The sequence below is a fragment of the Rhinopithecus roxellana genome, chromosome 16, assembly GCF_007565055.1.
Source record: "Rhinopithecus roxellana isolate Shanxi Qingling chromosome 16, ASM756505v1, whole genome shotgun sequence".
Classification (NCBI taxonomy): domain Eukaryota; kingdom Metazoa; phylum Chordata; class Mammalia; order Primates; family Cercopithecidae; genus Rhinopithecus; species Rhinopithecus roxellana.
Window position 1 is genome coordinate 23368567 of NC_044564.1, and position 18598 is coordinate 23387164.

Sequence of the window (18598 nt, forward strand, 5' to 3'; positions counted from 1 at the left end):
ATGTTCATGACAGCATTATTCACAGTAGCCAAAAATTTGGGCATAATCGAAGCCAGTCCCAAAGGGCTTTTATGATGTTGTATGATTCCATTTATATGAAATGTCCAGAATAGGCAAATCCATAGGAATAGAATGTCTTGAAATCAGGCCAAGCATGGCGGCTCATGCCTGTAATCCCAGCACTTTGGGAGGCTGAGGCAGGCGGATCACTTGAGGTCAAGACTTCAAGACCAGCCTGGCAAACATGGTGAAACCCCATCTCTACTAAAAATACAAAAATTAGCCGGGTGTTTGTCACCATTTTTGTAAATCTATCTGTACGCATAGAAGAAAATCTGTAATGTGCAATAAACTGTTACTAGTGCCTATCTCTGTTGAGTGATTTGGATTATTTTTAATTTTTTTTTTTTTGCTTCAGCTGTATTTTCTAATTTGTATGTAATACCCATTTTTTGCAATTTTTAAGCAATTTAAAAATTTAAGCAAATTTTTTTTTTTTTTTTTTTTTTTGAGACAGGTTCTCACTCTGTCACCCAGGCTGGAGTGCAGTGGTGCGATCATGGCTCATTGCAGCCTCACTGTAGCCTCAGCCTCCTGAGTAGCTAGGACCACAGGCGTGTGCCACCACGCCTGGCTAATTTTTGTATTTTTTGTAGAGATATGGTTTCTCCATGTTGCCAAGGCTGGTCTCGAACTCGGGCTCAAGTGATCCACCTGCCTTGGCCTTCCAAAGTGCTAGGATTACAGGTCTGAGCCACCATGCCGGGCCTAAACAATTTTTTTTTTCTTTGAGGGGGTTTCTCCTTTCATACATACTAGGTTTCCCCTGGAGTCCTGGCCATAATCTCGAAGCCTGGACTAAAAGGAGTATGGAGAACTTTCTTACGTGGATAGCAGTAATTTTAGGGGTACTTATGGGTTGCAGCCATCACTGACCTTCAACGAGTACCTTTTCTTCCTTTTTAAAGCATTTTCAAGAGGCATTCACAAGTATCACATAAAAGAATGTATGATTCTGCCCACAAAACCATTACTAGGACATACATGCATTAATATGGAAAACCTGATGCACAGATACAGAATGCAGAAAGCTGACTCTAAATCAGAGACAAAGGACACATGAGTGTGGGAGATGACGGAGCCCTTGGCTGGAGGGCACTAACAGTTGTAATGTGATGTTGACATATCTATCTCCCAGACTGGAGCACAGTTCCAAGGCTGGAGACTACAATACGCTGAACTCTGTGCTTGAACACAGTAGGTGCCTGGTTATTTGTTGACTACTTCTCCCATTAAAAGAACCTGAGTTATTAGTCTTTTTATGATTGAATTATAGGAGTTTTAACATTCTGGATACAAGTCCTCTGTCAAATAATATGTCTCATGAACATTTTCTCTCAGCCTGTGGCTTGTCTGTTTTCTTAACTGTGTTTTTTGATAAATAGTTTTTAGTTTATTAAATTTAAATTGATCAATTTATCAGTTTGTTTCTCTATGGTTAAATCTTTCTGTATCCTAAGAAATCTTTACCTGTCCGAAGAGCATAAAGAAATGTACCTATGGTTTTCTTCTAAAAGCTGTATAGTTTTAGCTTTTACATTTAGGTTGTATTGAATCCTACTTTAACTGTCAAGCTCTTTTACTGATTGATTTCATTTTATTTTATACTTCTGTATCTCAGAGATCTTATTCTTTTTTGATCTCCACACAACCAAGGGAAATGCCCAGCAATGGCTCCTCCATAGACGATTCCAATTCAGCCATCTAAGGGGAAGTTCTCCAGGCACCTCATGAGATTTTGTACTCATGCTTTGCCCACCTGGTTCACATTTACTTACAAGGCACTTTTTATGTATGTCATATCTTACTGATCCTTACATAAACTTACCAAATGAGGCGGAGCCATCTTCATTTTCAAAAATAAGGAAATTTACACTCAGAAAAATGAAATGACTTGCCCAAGACCACTCAGTGAATAAATAACAGAATTAAGATGAGACTCAGGAATCCTAACTTTTGACCTTTTTTCTTGATCAGTTAAGAATATAATGAGAGTAGACCCAGCATGGGGGCTCACGCCTGTAATCCCAGCACTTTGGGAGGCCGAGGCAGGCGGATCATGAGGTCAAGAGATTGAGAACGTCCTGGCCAACATGGTGAAACCCCGTCTCTACTACAAATACAAAAATTAGCTGGGTGTGGTGGCACGCTCCTGTAATCCCAGCTACTTGGGAGGCTGAGGCAGGAGAATCACTTGAACCCAAGAGGCAGAGTTTGCAGTGAGCTGAGATCGTGCCACTGCACTCCAGCCTGGGTGATAGAGCGAGACTCCATCTTAAAAAAAAAAAAAGAGTAAACTGTACATATGACACCACAGAGAACATTTACTGAGAGTGTATCTCAGGCTCCTTTCCTGGGAGTGACTTTTTCTACATCAAGACAAGTGGCCCATCCCCTCTAATGAAGGTGAAGAGAAAACACTGAGCTGGAAGAGCTCATTTCAGACTTTTTCTGCCCTGACTAAATGGAGAGACATGGAAGATGAGGATGGGGAAGAAACAGAGGATTCAGAATAAGAGTAAAGTAGAAGACAGCTCTTTCAGAAGATGAGCCCTCTAGCTATGCCTACCAGGTAGAGTGGAATGGTGGTCTCAGCCAGTATAAAGTTATGAAGTCATGCTCTCCAAAATCAGGAAAAGCTTTCTATGAGAGCCTCTTTCCTGGCCCTTGTCCCAAATGGGTGTCTCTTGTCCTATTATAATACTATAAATGATCATTTATTCAACACTTATATGCCATTAATTTACATACATCATCTCTAAATGTACTGTAACATTTTTAAGTAGGCATAATCCTTCCCATTATAAAGATGAGAAAACCAAAGCTTAGAGTGTATAAGTAGTTTGCCCATATTTATACATCTGAGATGGGATTCATTCCCAGGTCTGCCCAATTTGTAATTATTTCCACTACAATGGCCTTCCAAAGAAAATGATTGGGGCCACACCCTCTTTCTAAAGTCCTTGCAATTACTCTGCTCCCAGAGCAGCTGCATCCTACCTGTCCTGGGTAGACCCACATTTCAGCTTCCATTTACACAGGTTATGTCTATCTGCCTCTCTATTCTATGAACCTACAGTCCCTTTCATACTGTCCCCAGGCTCTGATCACACTTGTCAATCCCACCTCCTGCCCCAGTTCCCAGCCCTTATCTCCCTGCCCCATACATGGTCTCAAGTCTCATTTTTCCCTGCTCTGTGGTTCACATTCCTAGACACTTCCTGGGAACAAATACACTCCCATAACTATCCAGTGTATTCCTCAACTATATTATTTGCACAACATGGCACTACTGTCTCCTATTATCCTATGTTTTTGAACCCTCTATCAAGGTGGTTATTAGAAGTGGGAATTTTTTTACAATTATTTTTTACAGACAGAGTCTAGCTTTGTTGCTTAGGCTAGAGTGCAGTGATGCAATCATAGCTCACTGCACCTTGAACTCCTGGGCTCAAGTGATCCTCCCACCTCAGCCTCCTTAGTAGCTGGGACTACAGGTGCACACCACAATGCCTGGCTAATTTTTAAATTTTTTGTAGAGACAGGGTTTCACCATGTTGCCCAGGCTGGTCTCAACTCCTAGGCTCAAGTGATCCTCCCACCCCAGCCTCTCAAAGTGCTGGGATTACAGGTGTGGAAATGAGAATTTAGGGAACTCTTCCTACCTGCTCAGCAATGGAGCAACTCTGGGCAGGAAAACCCCAGAAAAAAGATTTCCTCTAGCTTTGGTCATCAATGTCTTTCTGCCAGTCATAGAACCCCTTCCCTCTTTTTTGGCCTTCTGAATAAAGACGGGGAAGACAATGGTCTTCAATTGCTCTTCTCTAGCAATCTGACCTTGACTTGAGATCCTGATAAGATGCCTCGGTAGGACTGATAACCCTTTTCCTGACTGGTCCTCTCCTGGGTAGGATCAAAGGGAGAAGGGCAGGAGGGTAGATTTGGGAGTGTTAGCTTACGCTTAGGTCTCTTCTTGAAGGCTTATTGTAACAGGTCAGGTGCCCTAGGCATTACAATGACTGTCCCTGCCCCTGCTATACACTGTGGGGCACCCTGTTTTCTTACTCCATCCTTACCTGGAGCCTGGTGGCTCCCATAGCACCAGCAGATACGGTATGTGTGTCTATGTGCATGTATAGCTATGTGCATGTATGTATGTGTGTGTGTGTGGACAGAAAGGCTTCCCAGCCCCTTCTCTTGAAAGCTGCATGGATCCTTGCATATTCTCCATCATAAACTTACAGTAGCTGTAGGGGTGTCTCCTCCCATTAAGGCTTTGTTTCTAGATCTGACTCCCCCATCCCTGACCCATACTAGAAGCTTCATTAGAAATGCCCAAAAAGGAAGGATGAGATCTGCTTCTTGACAAAATAGCATAAATGGCATTAGCCCAAGCCTTGGCTTTTCCTCATCTCTGCACCATAGCCCAAATGTATGCATGGAAGAGCTTGTCTAATGCTGTGCTCCCGCACGTTCCCCCCTTTATCCCCCCGGAACCGTCCCCCTCTCCCTTTTGGAAAGACAAAGCCAACCCTCAGAAGCCAGGGCCCAAATGTGCTGATCAGTATCCTAGCATCTCTGCCCTGCCCCTCCCCCAGCTCCCTGAGCCATACCTTTGTCAGGAGCCTTGCGCTGGACCCCTGATGTGTCTGTCCCTTTTGCACTCCGACCAAGCTCTACCTCGACAGTTCCAGCTGAGACACTGTTCCACGGGACCACACAGGGGAACTGGACCGATTTCCTAAGATCTGATTTCTGCTAATACAATGGCATCGTTGCTAATGCAGGGAGGCTGCGCAATCCCAGCCCCAGTCTCCGTGCTGCTGCCGCGGCTGCTGGTGATGCGGTGACGTTGCTGCTAAGGGAAGGGGGAAGGGAAAGGAGCAGGCAGGCCCACAGCACAGCCACTCAGCCTCCCTCCCTTCCATTCCCTGTGGGCCCTTTAGCCTAGGGAAGGGGGAGGGTAGAGAAAGGAGCCAGCCACAGAGGGCAGTCAGTGCTGGAAGATGGAGAACTCTCAAGACGGCAAAGGAAAAATGGGGAGAGTTGTGTCTAGCTCCTCTTTTGTCCTTAGGCGTCTCAGGGAAGATGTCTGGGCAGAGCCTTGGAGCTTCCTTCCTTCTTTAGGCTCCTCCTTTTATATCTTAACCAGAAACCTCTCCCTCCTCTTTTTGCCCATTGTGAATGACTCTGTTTTGCAGCTTTTTCCTCTAACCAGGATTCCAGACTAGCCTCAGGGTGGGGCAGTCAGCCTGGGAGGGGATTCCTGAAGCCCAGAAGGGAGGCTGCAGGGACCAGTCACCATTCTGCCAGCAGTAACTTGAACTCAGTCCTGGTGGATGGCCCACGAGTCTTAGCACTGGCCTTCCTAGAGAGACAGGGTGCTAGGCAGGCTTCTGTACACTGGGGTGGTAAGTCTTAAGGACCTGGAGGCTGCAGGCCCTCTTCCTAACACGGTATTCAATTCAGTTCCCTGGGTCTTCAGAGGTCTACTCGCTATGGCTGAAGTAGAACTGGCCCTTCTCACATACATCGGTTCTCAGTCAGTGCTCAGCTGGGTCCAGCTGGGTTTGTGTGGAGACACAATCCCTCTAGCCAGGCTGAAAGGCCAGGAAGCCTATCTTCCCAGGGAAAGGAAGGCAGGGGACAGTGGTCTCTCCTAGGCCAGAGAAAAATCTCAGTTCTGCTTGGAGACCTACAGAGTCCTCTGCTCCTTTCCTGCTCCACCCTCCTCAGGTTCTGGGCCAATTCTGTGGGAATAAGGAAAAAAGGAAGAAACTGCAGCTAGAGCCAGTTGTACAGGAAGTTGCGGTGAGGTCTCTGTCCACTTCGTGCCACTGTTCCCTGCTGCTACGCTTGAACACAGAGATAGTCTCAAGCAGGGGTTGGTCCCCAAACACTAGCCCTGCCTAGGGCTCCTCCCAAGGTGACTACTATCTGGACTCCACAGCCATGCCCTCGGATTTCAGGGCCTTAGAAAGAAGCCTTTGGAGAAACCACTGGCCAAGACCATAACAGCTATCCCTCAGGATCCGGAAGAGATGTAACTTCTTTTCCTTTCTTGTTTCTCCTATTCCCTATGACACCCATGTGTCCACTGACACCATGCTCAGCTGAGTCAATTGTAGAGAGAAGAACAAAAACACACAAAGACACAAAGATCCATCTCCAGCCTTGACTTGTTTGAGCAGCCATGGCCCCTTGATCCTATAAAGCAGGAAACAGTGAGGAAGGGAAGGAAGGAGGGAGACTGCTGTTCATAGCCAGCCACTGAAAGGTGAGGAAATGGTGTTACTCTGCCTTCCTCTTGCCTAGCTGATACAGACCACAAAGCGGGGTTGGATAAGCATCTGTAGGTTAGGGCAAAGTTAATCTTCATGACCAAGCATTTGGAGTTCAAGCTGCTTACCATGAGAGCTCTGGGCCCAGGGTCTTTGAGTCTGAAATTTCTGTGAGGCTAAGTCATGCATTGTGCTAGACAGCCAGTGTTTTCAGTTGCCTATGGAAGGTGGCAGCTCTCAGACCTCTAGTGCTTGGCTTAATTCACTACATCACAGACAACCTTGCCACTTACTTCCTAACCACTACTGCCAAAGATCCAGGGCTTTTGAGGAAAGATCAAATTATTTTCCAGCCAGAAACAAAACACAAATATTGTTACATTATAAACCTCGACCACCTCCTAACTTGTCTCCCTACTTGTAATTTACTTTTTAGTACTACCAGATTCATCTCCCTAAAGCACCACCTTTCTTCAACATGCCACTCCTCCTGGCCCTTTTAATGGTTTCTCATTACCCAGAGAATCAAGTTGAGCCTCCTCATTTTGGCTTTAGAGGTCATCCATCTCGGCTGTCTACTCTCTTTTTTTTTTTTTTTTTTTTTTTTTGAGTTTCACTCTTGTCATCCAGGCTGGAGTGTAGTGGCGTGATCTTGGCTCACTGCAACCTCCGTCTCCCGGGATCAAGTGATTCTTCTGTCTCAGCCTCCTGAGTAGCTGGGATTACAGGCACCCGCAACCATGACCCGGCTAAGGTTTATATTTTTAGAAGAGACGGGGTTTTGCCATGTTGGCCAGGCTGGTTTTGAACTCCTGACCTCAGGTGATCCACGTGCCTCGGCCTCCCAAAGTGCTGGGATTACAGGTGTGAGCCACCGTGCCCGGCCTTGGCTGTCTACTCCACTCAACCTTGGTTTCCCATCATGCAATCCTTGAAACATGTTTCAGAAGATCATTTCCACTCTGCTGCATTTGTTCATTCAGACTCTCCTTCCTGTTACACTTGGCCCTGTTCAAAATTATCCAAACCTACCAGGCCCAGAGCAACTCCTCCATCAAGTCTCCTCTGATTACCCCAGAGCCAGAAATAATCTGTCCTCTGAACCAGTGGTTGCAGGTGGTTGATTTTACAGACAAGAAAACAACTTCCACAAAAAACAGAGGGATCAATATTGGATTGCCAACTTCTTATATTGTCAAGTAGCATCATTACAAAACTTTACATCAATGATCATAACTTTATAAGAAAGAGCATACTGTACTTTTCTCATTGCATTGCATATTAATGGCGAAATTCATCAGCAACTAGAATCAGTCCCTGAGAAGTTTTAAGTAAATCATGTCACTTAACATGGTTATTGTTCTCTTTTGCATATCTGCCTTAATATCTCTTCTAGACTGCAAAGTTGGAGTTATAGTCATTTGTGCATCTCCATTATCCAGTATATAAGACAATATCATTTTTATTTTGTGTTTCCCATAAAACCTAGCATAGTGCTTGGCATATGGAAGTCTTGTTGAACAAGAATAATCTAAAAAGAGATGCTCCTTGTGTATAAATCAGAATAAGTGGTGGGTAGACTTGACTAAATAAGCTTGGAAGAGAAGACTGTTTACTGTTTTTCACGTGGAAAAAAAAAAAATCTATTAAAAAGAAGCTTAGGTGGCCGGGCACGGTGGCTCACACCTGTAATCACAGCACTTTGGGAGGCCGAAGCGGGCCGATCACCTGAGGTCAGGAGTTCAAGACCAGCCTGGCCAACATGGTGAAACCTTATCTCTACTAAAAATACAAAAATTAGCTGGGTGTGGTGGTGGGCACCTGTAACCCCAGCTATTCGGGAGGCTGAGGCAGGAGAATCACTTGAACCCAGGAGGTGGAGGTTGCAGTGAGCCGAGATTGCACCACTGCACCTCAGCCTGGACAACAAGGGCGAGACTCCATTATCTAAAAAAAAGAAGCTTAGGCAACAAAGAAGTAATTCTTCATAACCTAGAATTAGGCAACACATTCTTAGACATGATATAAAATATACAAGTGACAAAAGGAAAAAACAGAAAAACTTTGACTTCCTGCTGGCAAAATGAGGGGAAAAAAAAAAAAAAAAAAAAAAAACTAGACTTCATAAAAATTTAAAACTTTTGTTCTTCAAAGGATACAATCAAGAGAGTCAAAAGACAACCCACAGAATGTGAGAAAATTTGCAGATCATATATCTGATAAGGAACTTCTATCCAGAATATATTTCAAAACCCTTACAACTCAGTAATAAAAAGACAAATAATCAAATTTTTAAATGGGCAAAGGGGGCTGGGCATGGTGGCTCACACCTATAATCCCAGAGCTTTGGGAGGCCAAGGCGGGCAGATCACTTGAGGTCAGGAGTTTGAGACCAGCCTGGCCAACATGGTGAAACCCATATCTACCAAAAAAATACAAAAATTAGCTGGGTGTGATGGTGCACACCTGTAATCCCAGCTACTTGGGAGGCTAAGGCACAAGAGGTGCTTGAACCTGGGAGGCAGAGGTTGCAGTGAGCTAAGATTGCACTCCTGCACTCCAGTCAGGGTAACAGAGTGAGAACCTGTCTCAAAAAAATAAATAAGTAAATAAATAAAAATGGGCAAAGGATTTGTGTGTATGTGTGTGTATTATTTGTAGAGATGGGGGTCTCACTATGTTGCCCAGACTGGTCCAAAACTCCTGAGCTCAAGTGATCCTCCTGCTTCGGCCTCCCAAAGTACTGGGATTACAGGCATGAGCCAGCATGCCTGGCTGGGCAAAGGATTTGAATAAACATTTCCCCAAAGAAGACACACAAATGGTCAACAAGTACTTATATAAACAAATGCTTAACATCATTAATCATTAGGCAGTACAAATCAAAACTAAAGTGAGATACTACTTGACCCCACTAGAATGGCTAAAATAAAAAAAGGCAAGCAGTCACACATGTTGACAATGATGTGTAGAAACTGAACTCTCACACATTGCTGAGGGCACTGTAAAATGGCGCAACCACTTTGGAAAACAGTTCTGGCAGTTTCTCAAAAAGTTAGAGTTACCATATGACCCCAGCAATTCTGCTTCTAGGTGTATACCTACAAGAAACAAAAAACATCCACACAGAAGCTTGTATATGAGTATTCCTAGTAGCATTACTCGTAATAGTCAAAAACTAGGAGCAAAGCAACCAAAATGTTCATCAACAGAAGGGATAAATAAAAGGTGGTACACAAAATGAATTAATTCAGCAATAAAAGGGAATGAAGTCCTGATAAATGCTCCAAAATGGATGAACCTTGAAAACATGCTCGGTAAAAGAAGAAACACAGAAAGTCACATATTGTTTCATTCCATTTACACGATATGTCCAGACAAGGCAAATCTATAGAGACGAAAAGTAGATCAGTGGCTGCCAGAGGCTGGAGAGGCAGAGAGATGGGGAGTGCCTGCTAATGGGTGTGGGGTTTCTTTTGGGAATGATGAAATGTTCCAAAATTAGACTACAGTCATAGTTGCACAACTCTGTGAATATACTAAAACAATTGAATTGTATACTTTAAATGGTGAAATGTAGATATGTCAATTATATTTCAATAAAGCTGTTAAAAACAGTGGCAGCTGCTGTAGGAGCTTGAGTGGGTGGTATTGCTCAGATCCACAGAGGCCAAAGTCTTTGAGAACCCCATAACGGGGTATGGGTGAGAAGTGGAATGTCAGAGTACCAGAAAGCAGAGGATATCACTGCATGTCAATCCAAGGACATCAGAGTCAGATAGTCCTCTTTCTTTTTTCAACACCAAATTCTTTTTTTTTTGTTGAGTCTTGCTCTGTCACCCAGGCTGGAGTGCAGTGGTGTGATCTCGGCTCACTGCAACCTCTGCCTCCTGGGTTCAAGCGATTCTCGTGCCTCAGCCTCTCGAGTAGCTGGAATTACAGGCATGCACCACTATGCTTGGCTATTTTTTGTATTTTTTAGTAGAGACGGGGTTTCGCCATGTTGCCCAGGCTGGTCTTGAACTCCTGAGCTTAAGCGATCTGCTTGCCTAGGCTTCCCAAAGTGCTAGGATTACAGGTGTGAGCCACCACACCCAGCCTTGACACCAAAATTCCTTAACAAATGGACTCTTAAAATTCTCTCTCTAACTCTCTCCTTCATCATTTCTTAACCACCAGAAATCTTTTTTCTTATAACATTTGAGCTGTGTGAAGCAGTTATAATTTTTTAACTTATAATATTGGAATCATCCGACACTATCAGCAATCATCCTTTCCTATTCAACTCCTCTTTCCCTTTGGCTTTTCTTTTTTTTTTTTTTTTTTTTTTTTTGAGACATTTAAGACAGTTTCGCTCTGTCACCCAGGCTGGAGTGCAATGGCTGATCTTGGTTCACTGTAACCTCCACCTCCCAGGTTAAAGTGATTTTCGTTCCTCAGCCTCCCAAGTAGCTGGCATTACAGGTGCATGCCACCACAGCCAGCTATATTTTTGTGGTTTTGGTAGAGACAGGGTTTCTTGTAACATTTTAACATTATCCTTCATGAATGAGAAATCTGAGATTATAGGCACGTGCCATCATACCTGGCCCCTTTTGGCTTCTGTAAACCAATCCTCCTAGTTCTGCTTCTTAGATAATTCCTTCTTCGTTGTTTAATAAAACAATACCTGGCCAGGCCGGGCGCGGTGGCTCAAGCCTGTAATCCCAGCACTTTGGGAGGCCAAGATGGGCAGATCACGAGGTCAGGAGATCGAGACCATCCTGGCTAACATGGTGAAACTCCATCTCTACTAAAAAAAAAAAAAAAAAATACAAAAAACTAGCCGGGCGAGGTGGCGGACGCCTGTAGTCCCAGCTACTCGGGAGGCTGAGGCAGGAGAATGGCATAAACCCGGGAGGCGGAGCTTGCAGTGAGCTGAGATCCGGCCACTGCACTCCAGCCTGGGCGACAGAGTGAGACTCCATCTCAAAAAAAAAAAAAAAATACCTGGCCCATATTTAAATGCAAATTTACAGCAAGGTTCAGATCTGAAGTCTTTTCAATCTGAACAATCTTTAGTACTTCCCATTATCTTTGCTGTTGATTTCCAAATCTTATATTCTTCCTGAACTTCCAGAATCAAATCTCCAATAGCCTGTCAGATACTTACTATTACCTCAAATTCAACACATCTAAAACCAAATCAATTTTTTAAATTTCAAATTAGGTCTCTTTGGACTGCCTGTACTTGAAAACAAAAGAGTCATCTGGACTCTCTTTACATTCATATAATTACCAAGTCATGCTGAGTCTTCCTTCCAATGTTTTGGGCGTTAACTTAATAATTCCTTTTTTTTTTTTTTTTTTTTTTTTTTGAGACAGAGTCTTGCTCTGTTGCCCAGGCTAGAGTACAGTGGCACAATCTCTGCTCACTGCAAGCTCCTTCTCCTGGGTTCACGCCATTCTCCTGCCTTAGCCTCCTGAGTAGCTGGGACTACAGGCGCCTGCCACCACACCTGGCTAATTTGTTTGTATTTTAGTAGAGATGGGGTTTCACAGTGTTAGCCAGGATGGTCTTGATCTCCCGACCTCATGATCCGCCCGCCTTGGCCTCCCAAAATGCTGGGATTACAGGCATAAGCCACCATGTCCGGCCCAATAATTTCTTGTTTTTACTATGTTTCCACTACTATGCTAAACACTTACCTACATTATCTCATTTAATCCATATAACCACTCTCTAAGCTAGGTGTTATTATTCTTCATGAATGAGAAATCTGAGGCTCAGGGATATTAAATAATCTTCCCAATGTAACTCAGTCAGTAAATGTCTAAGCTGGGACTCAGATAAAGACCTGTATGATTCTAGAGTCAGTATTTTTAACCACTTCTTCTATTGCCTCTCCAGTTCATATCCCTACTCTATCCTCCAAATTCAGGCCTGTATTACCTCTCCTCTGATTTATATAGTCTTCTAACTTAGTTTTCTTACCTTCATTGTCTCTTGGTTCCCAGCTATCACATATACAGGCACAAGAGTAATCTCCTCAACTTCCTTCAACAAGTCACTCTACTACTAAAATATCTTCAGTGGCTCCCTACTGTCTACAGGATAAATCCAAATTCTTTTTTTTTTTGTTTTTTTGGAGACCGAGTCTTGCTCTGTCGCCCAGGCTAGAGTGCAGTGGTGCAATCTCAGCTCACCACAAGCTCCGCCTCCCAGGTTCATGCCATTCTCCTGCCTCAGCCTCCTGAGTAGCTGGGACTACAGGTGCCCAACACCATGCCTGGCTAATTTTTTTGTATTGTTTAGTGGAGACGGGGTTTCACCGTGTTAGCCAGGATGGTCTAGATCTCCTGACCTCGTGATCCATCTGCCTCAGCCTTCCAAAGTGCTGGGATTACAGGTGTGAGCCACTGTGCTCGGCCCCAAATTCATTAATGTGGCGTTCAAAGTTCCTTTCTACCGGCCAGGCGCAGTGGCTCACACCTGTAATCCCAGCACTTTGGGAGGCTAAGGCAGACAGATCACTTGAGGTCAGGAGTTCGAGACCAGCCTGGCCAACATGGTGAAACCCTGTCTCTACAAAAACACAAAAATTAGCCAGGCATGGTGGTGTGTGCGTGTAATCCCAACTGCTTGGAAGGCTGAGGCAGGAGAATCGCCATGAACCCAGGAGGCGGAGGTTGCAGCGAGCAGAGATTGCGCCACTGTACTCCAGCCTGGGCGACAGAGTGAGACTCAGTCTCAGAAAAAAACAAAAATAAAAAATAACCAAAAACCCCCAAAGTTCCTTTCTCCCTATCCAACCACATTCCCGTCACATGCCGAATATACCCTGAGTTTTGGCTTACTCACTGGGAAGGTATCTGGAATGTTCTCCCCATTCCCTCCCACCCTTCATTTTAAGGATTTGGCTCAAATTCTACCATATCTGGAAGCTTTTCTTTCTCATGGAAATCCTTCTCCTAAACTTCTTCAATACCAATTATATGTACAACTCATTTGGTATCAAGACTTGGCCATTTTATTATCTCTTAATGACAGTACACTTCTAGATGGTGAAACTGTGTCTTATACATTGATAGGTAATTCTGAGCAAAGGGCCTTGGCACATAGTGGAAGACCAATGATGTCTGATAAAGCTACTGAATGGCTGGCCGGGTGGGGTGGCTCACACCTGTAATCTCAGCATTTTGGGAGGCTGAGGTGGGCGGATTGCTTGAGCTTATGAGTCGAGACCAGCCTGCGCAACATGGTGAAACCCCATCTCTATAAAAAATACAAAAATCAGCTGGGTGTGCTGGTATGCACCTGTAGTCCTAGCTACTTGGGAGGCTGAGGTGGGAGGACGGCTTGAGCTTGGGAGGCATAAGTTGCGGTGAGTGGAGATTGTGCCACTGCCCTCAAGCCTGGACAACAGAATAAGGCCCAGTCTCAAAAACAAACAAAAACAAAGCTACTGAATGGATGGCAAGCACAGCAGGTGCAATGGAGCCCAGCTGGCTTTGAGAAGGTCAACCTCTTCTGAGAATGGCATATTTGATGAAGAAGAAGAAGGTAAGGAAGAAAAACTGAAAGCCAAGCCTTAGTAAAGTGCTTAGTAAATAAATATTTAATGCCAAGATCTTAAACCCTTCATTACACTCCATGCTCATTCTGAGAATGGAAGCATGACTGAGCAGCTATGTCTTCAGTCAGTACATTCCCTCCCATTTATATCCACAGTCATGACCCTGGAGCAAAGGCTGTAAAGGTTGCAAAGTGCCAGACTGACTATCACATCTAGTGTGTCAATAGGTTTATGTGGCTTGCACAGTAAAAATGCCATCATAAACATTAGCAAAGGCTGCAAAGTGACAGCCTGACTGTCACATCTAGTATGTCAATAGGTTTTATGTGCTTTGTATAGTAAAAATGCCACCATAAACATTTTGGAGATTTCTAGAAAAAAGTCTAGATTTCCATCTTGTCTTGCTTGAAAAAAAAAGAACTGGCTATACTAAGCCCTCATTCCTACATGATAACAATCAACTGGAACTGAGAAGTGGCTCCCCTCATTAGATGAGCATGTGACCTTCAGTTTGCCACGTTCCCACCACTCCTCATGGCAGCTTCACTGGTTCATTTTACTTATTTGCATTATTTGTCTGGCTCCTATAAGGCATCTGAGTTTGCAACTCTTGCCCCAGAATAACAGTTATGCATTTTCTTTATATCTCTACCCTCCTCGATTTGCCTCATATTTCCCCAATGATGTTCACTGCAATATTACTTGCAACAGAGAAAAATTGAGAATATTCTAAATATCCAATGAAAAAATGGCTAGTGAGCTACCCATGTAATGGAATATAATAGAACCATTAAAATTGTGTATACAAGGTATATACAATGGTATCGAAAAAGCCTTTTAAGCTAATTTATTTATTTTTTTTCTTTTTTAAACTTTTTAAAATTCTTTTTTTTATTATTATTTTTTTAGAGATGGGGGTCCCATTATGTCAGCCAGGTCTGTCTCGAATTCCTGGCCTCAAGTGAGCCTCCCATTTTGGTCTCCCCAACTGCTGGGATTACAGGTGTGAGCCACCATGCCTGGCCCTTTTAAGCTAATTTAAAAAGTAAAATATCAGTGCTTTGAGAGACTGAGGAGGGAAGAATGTTTGAGCCTAGAAGTTCAAGACCAGCCTGGGTAATAAAGCGAGACACTGTCAACACAAAAATTTAAAAATTAGCTGGATGTGGTGGCACATGCCTATGGTTCTAGCTACTTGGGAGGCTAAGGTAGGAGGCTGACTTGAACCCAGGAGTTTTGGGCTCCAGTGAGTATCACTGCACTCCAGCCTGGGTGACAGAGCGAGACTCCATCTCAAAAAAAAAAAAGGATACCAAATCGCATAAAGAGAATTCTGCTTCCCACATTATGGTAATCAAGACATTACAGGGCTCCTTTCACTGCAAAATATGTGAAATATGAGATCATATATTATATATATATATATATATATATATATATATATATATATATGTACTTTTTAAAGGAATAGGGTCTCACTCTGTCACCCAGGCTGGAGTGCAGTGGCCCAATCATAGCCCGCTGCAACCTTGAGCTGGGCTCAAGCAATTCTCCTGCCTCAGCTCCCACAAGTAGGTGGGACTACAAGCACGTGCCACCATGCCTGGCTAGTGTTTAAATTTTTTGTAGAGATGGCATCTTGCTATGTTGTCCAGGCTGATCTTGAACTTCCAGCCTCAAGGAATCCTCCTGCCTCAGCCTTCCAAAGCACTGGGATTATAGGCATGAGCCACAGTTACTGGGCAATATATACTTTTAAAAGCATTTCAGGTCTTTCAGTATATAGGAGACATTTATGTGACTACCCAATTCCCCAAAAAGAGAAAAATTCATGAGCTATGCAGTAAGCAAGGGGGAGGATCAGGGTTCCTTGTGGGCCAATTCCCAGAGCATCACTGCAGCCAAGATGATAAGACTTGCGCCACTGGAAGACTTAGCCCCCTCAAGGGTGAGGGGGCTAAACCTGAGAGTTCTGCATTAAGCACAAACAGGGAAGCCTGAAGGAAGTTCATCATGATCCACGGTAGGTGGTGTTCCACAGCTTTTGGTAGAAGCAGATACGAATTTTCTCTGGGGGAAAATATTTCCCAACCTAAGTCAACAGAATTCTCAAAATTAAAGAGCAACAAAAATTAGAATTAATGATCACAAAGATGCCATAAGCACATAACAGAGAAAACAATAAATTATATATTTAGATTGCAAGAACTTCAGATACCAAAAATGTCAGTTACAGAATATAAATCAGCTATGTGTGAAATGTTTTAAAATAAAAGATAAATCTCAAAGGTAAGTGAGTGGCAATGAATTATTAGAAATAACCAGGCAGATCTGAAAAAGAACGAAATATGTTTAGAAGTTAGAAAAATAATTATTAAAATAAAAACTCAGCCAGGTACAGTGACTTACACCTGTAATCCCAGCACTTTGGGAGGCTGAGGCAGGAGGATCACGTGAGGCCAGGAATTTGGTAAGAGCCTGGGCACCATAGCAAGACTCTGTCACTAGATACATACACATGTACATACATATGCAAGCAAGCAAGCAGAGTGTGGTGGTGCACACCTGTAGTCCCAGCTACTTAGAAGGCTGTAGTTAGAGGACTGCTTGAGCCTGGGAGATTGAGGCTAAAGTGAGCCATGAAAGTACCACTGCACTCCAGCCTAGGTGACACAGCGAGACCTTGTCTCAAAAAAGAAAAAAAAAAAAAAAAAAAAATGAAAGGACAAATTTAACAGCAGAAAAGACAAAGTTGAAGTGAGAATTAATGAACTGGAAGATCAATCTGAAGAAATCACATAGAACACAGCACGAAAAAACAGAGAACAGAAAAGTGAATGAGAAGTTAAGAGATAAGACAGAATGAAAATGTTTAATATACTTAGAATCTTTGGTAGAGAATCAAGGAGAGGTAATATTTGAAGAGATAATGACAGATAATATTTCAGAAGTTATTAGAAAACATGAATCCATGGATTCAGGAAGTAAAACTATCTCAGGATAAAGAATATCAGTAACAAGTATCTAAACTGTACATCAATAAAAATTTTTTGTGTGGCTTTTATTTTGTTTTGAGACAGGGTCTCTCTTTCTTTTGCCCAGGCTGCAGTGGCACCATCCTAGCTTACTGCAACCTTGAACTCCTGGGCTTAAGTGATCTTCCTGCCTCAGGCCCCTAAAGCTCTGGAATTACAGGCATGAGCCACTGTACCCCGCCAAGTAAAATCTGAATGCAATAAATTTAATAGTTACAAGATGAGGTAATATCTGTTTGAGTGTTGTGTGATCCTAGGCCTGTTATCTTGCCTTTCCCTGCCCCTATTTCCTGTAGAATGGTGATAAAAATACCACCAACTACATTAAGTGAATTAATACTATCAAGCACTTAAATTGTGCCTGACATATAGTAAATACCCAGTAAGTATAATACTATTATCAAGTGATAAGGTGTTAGTTAATATCCAAAACCCCCACAAAGGAGATTACACAACTGTGACCAAAATAGGTCGGTAACCTTAGAGAAACATGAAAAGACTGGATATGGATACCTTTCCCCACTCCTCAATCCCAGCATCCTCCAGAACTCAGTAGTGATCTGGGCAGCTTTCCTAAGCAATAGAGAGATCCAGGAGTGCTCAAAATAAAGCAGGCATGAATATAAACATTGGTTACTGAGTCTTCCTGTGCCTGGACCAGGCTACTTTATGGGGAGTTGAAGGCTAGGGGGAAACATATGCCCCCTACTATAGATCTGAACAGTGGTCTATTCAAAACAGTATGTGAAAGTGCTCTGTCAACTGACCATTTTATAGAAATATAAAGCACTATTATTACTCCAAAAAATGCTAGGAACTCACTCTGCATGGCCACCACCCAAGTAGCTGGGACTACAGGCACGTGCCATCACACCCAGCTAATTTTTGTATCTATTTTCTTTTTTTTGGTAGATAAGGTTGACTACCTGGGGTTACAGGCAGAAGCCACCACACCTGGCCTAAAAAATATGTTCAAAAGCTGGCTGAGGCTTGCTGGAGTGCAGTGATGCGATCTCAGCTCACTGCAACCTCCACCTCCCGGGTTCAAGCAATTCTCCTGCCTCAGCCTCCCGAGTAGCTGCGACTGCATGAGTGTACCACCACACCAGGCTGATTTTGGTATTTTCAGTAGAGACGGGGTTTTGCCGTGTAGGCCAGGCTGGTCTCGAACTTCTGGCCTCAGGTGATCCACCTGCCTCGGCCTCCCAAAGTGCTGGGATTACAGGCATAAGCCACCATGCTCGACCAAAAATTCTTTTTCAAGGGAAAAAAAAAAAAAGAAAAAGAAAAAATTGGGATGTTGGTTAAAGTTTGTGGAAGAAATAATTAGACTCCCAGTCCCCACCAACAACCCCAAACTGTCAGGAGACCACTGGTCTCCTGCTCCTCAAGATTACTGGAGATTTATTTCTGGAGAAACTTGAGTGGAACTGCATTCGACTCAGGAAAACAAGGCATGGAAGAAAGCAGGATGAGGGGCCAATCTGCAAACTGGGGGGTTAAGTGAAAATCTCCAAAGAATTGCTAGACTTCTTTCTTCTGTTTCAGGATAATACCAACAGCCAGACTTATTTATCCCACTCTAACCCTGGTAGATTATTTCTCTGCAGAAACTGACCTACCTCAGAGAAAAGAATGTCAAATTCTCTAGGGGTTTCCCCACACA

The 18598-nt window shown here is 43.4% G+C and overlaps 1 protein-coding gene across 2 annotated transcripts in view; it reads right to left on the minus strand.

Annotated features, from left to right (window-relative positions):
* RUSC2 (RUN and SH3 domain containing 2) overlaps nucleotides 1–18598 on the minus strand; it is a 70412-nt gene that overhangs the window by 18051 nt on the left and 33763 nt on the right. The window contains exon 1 of one of the 2 annotated variants that reach the window (XM_010376392.2): nucleotides 4674–6239. The exons of the other annotated variant lie outside the window; for it this stretch is intronic. The gene's annotated coding sequence lies outside the window, so the exon portion shown is untranslated. Of the gene's footprint in view, nucleotides 1–4673; nucleotides 6240–18598 lie in introns of those variants that run through there. 2 annotated transcript variants of the gene reach the window in all.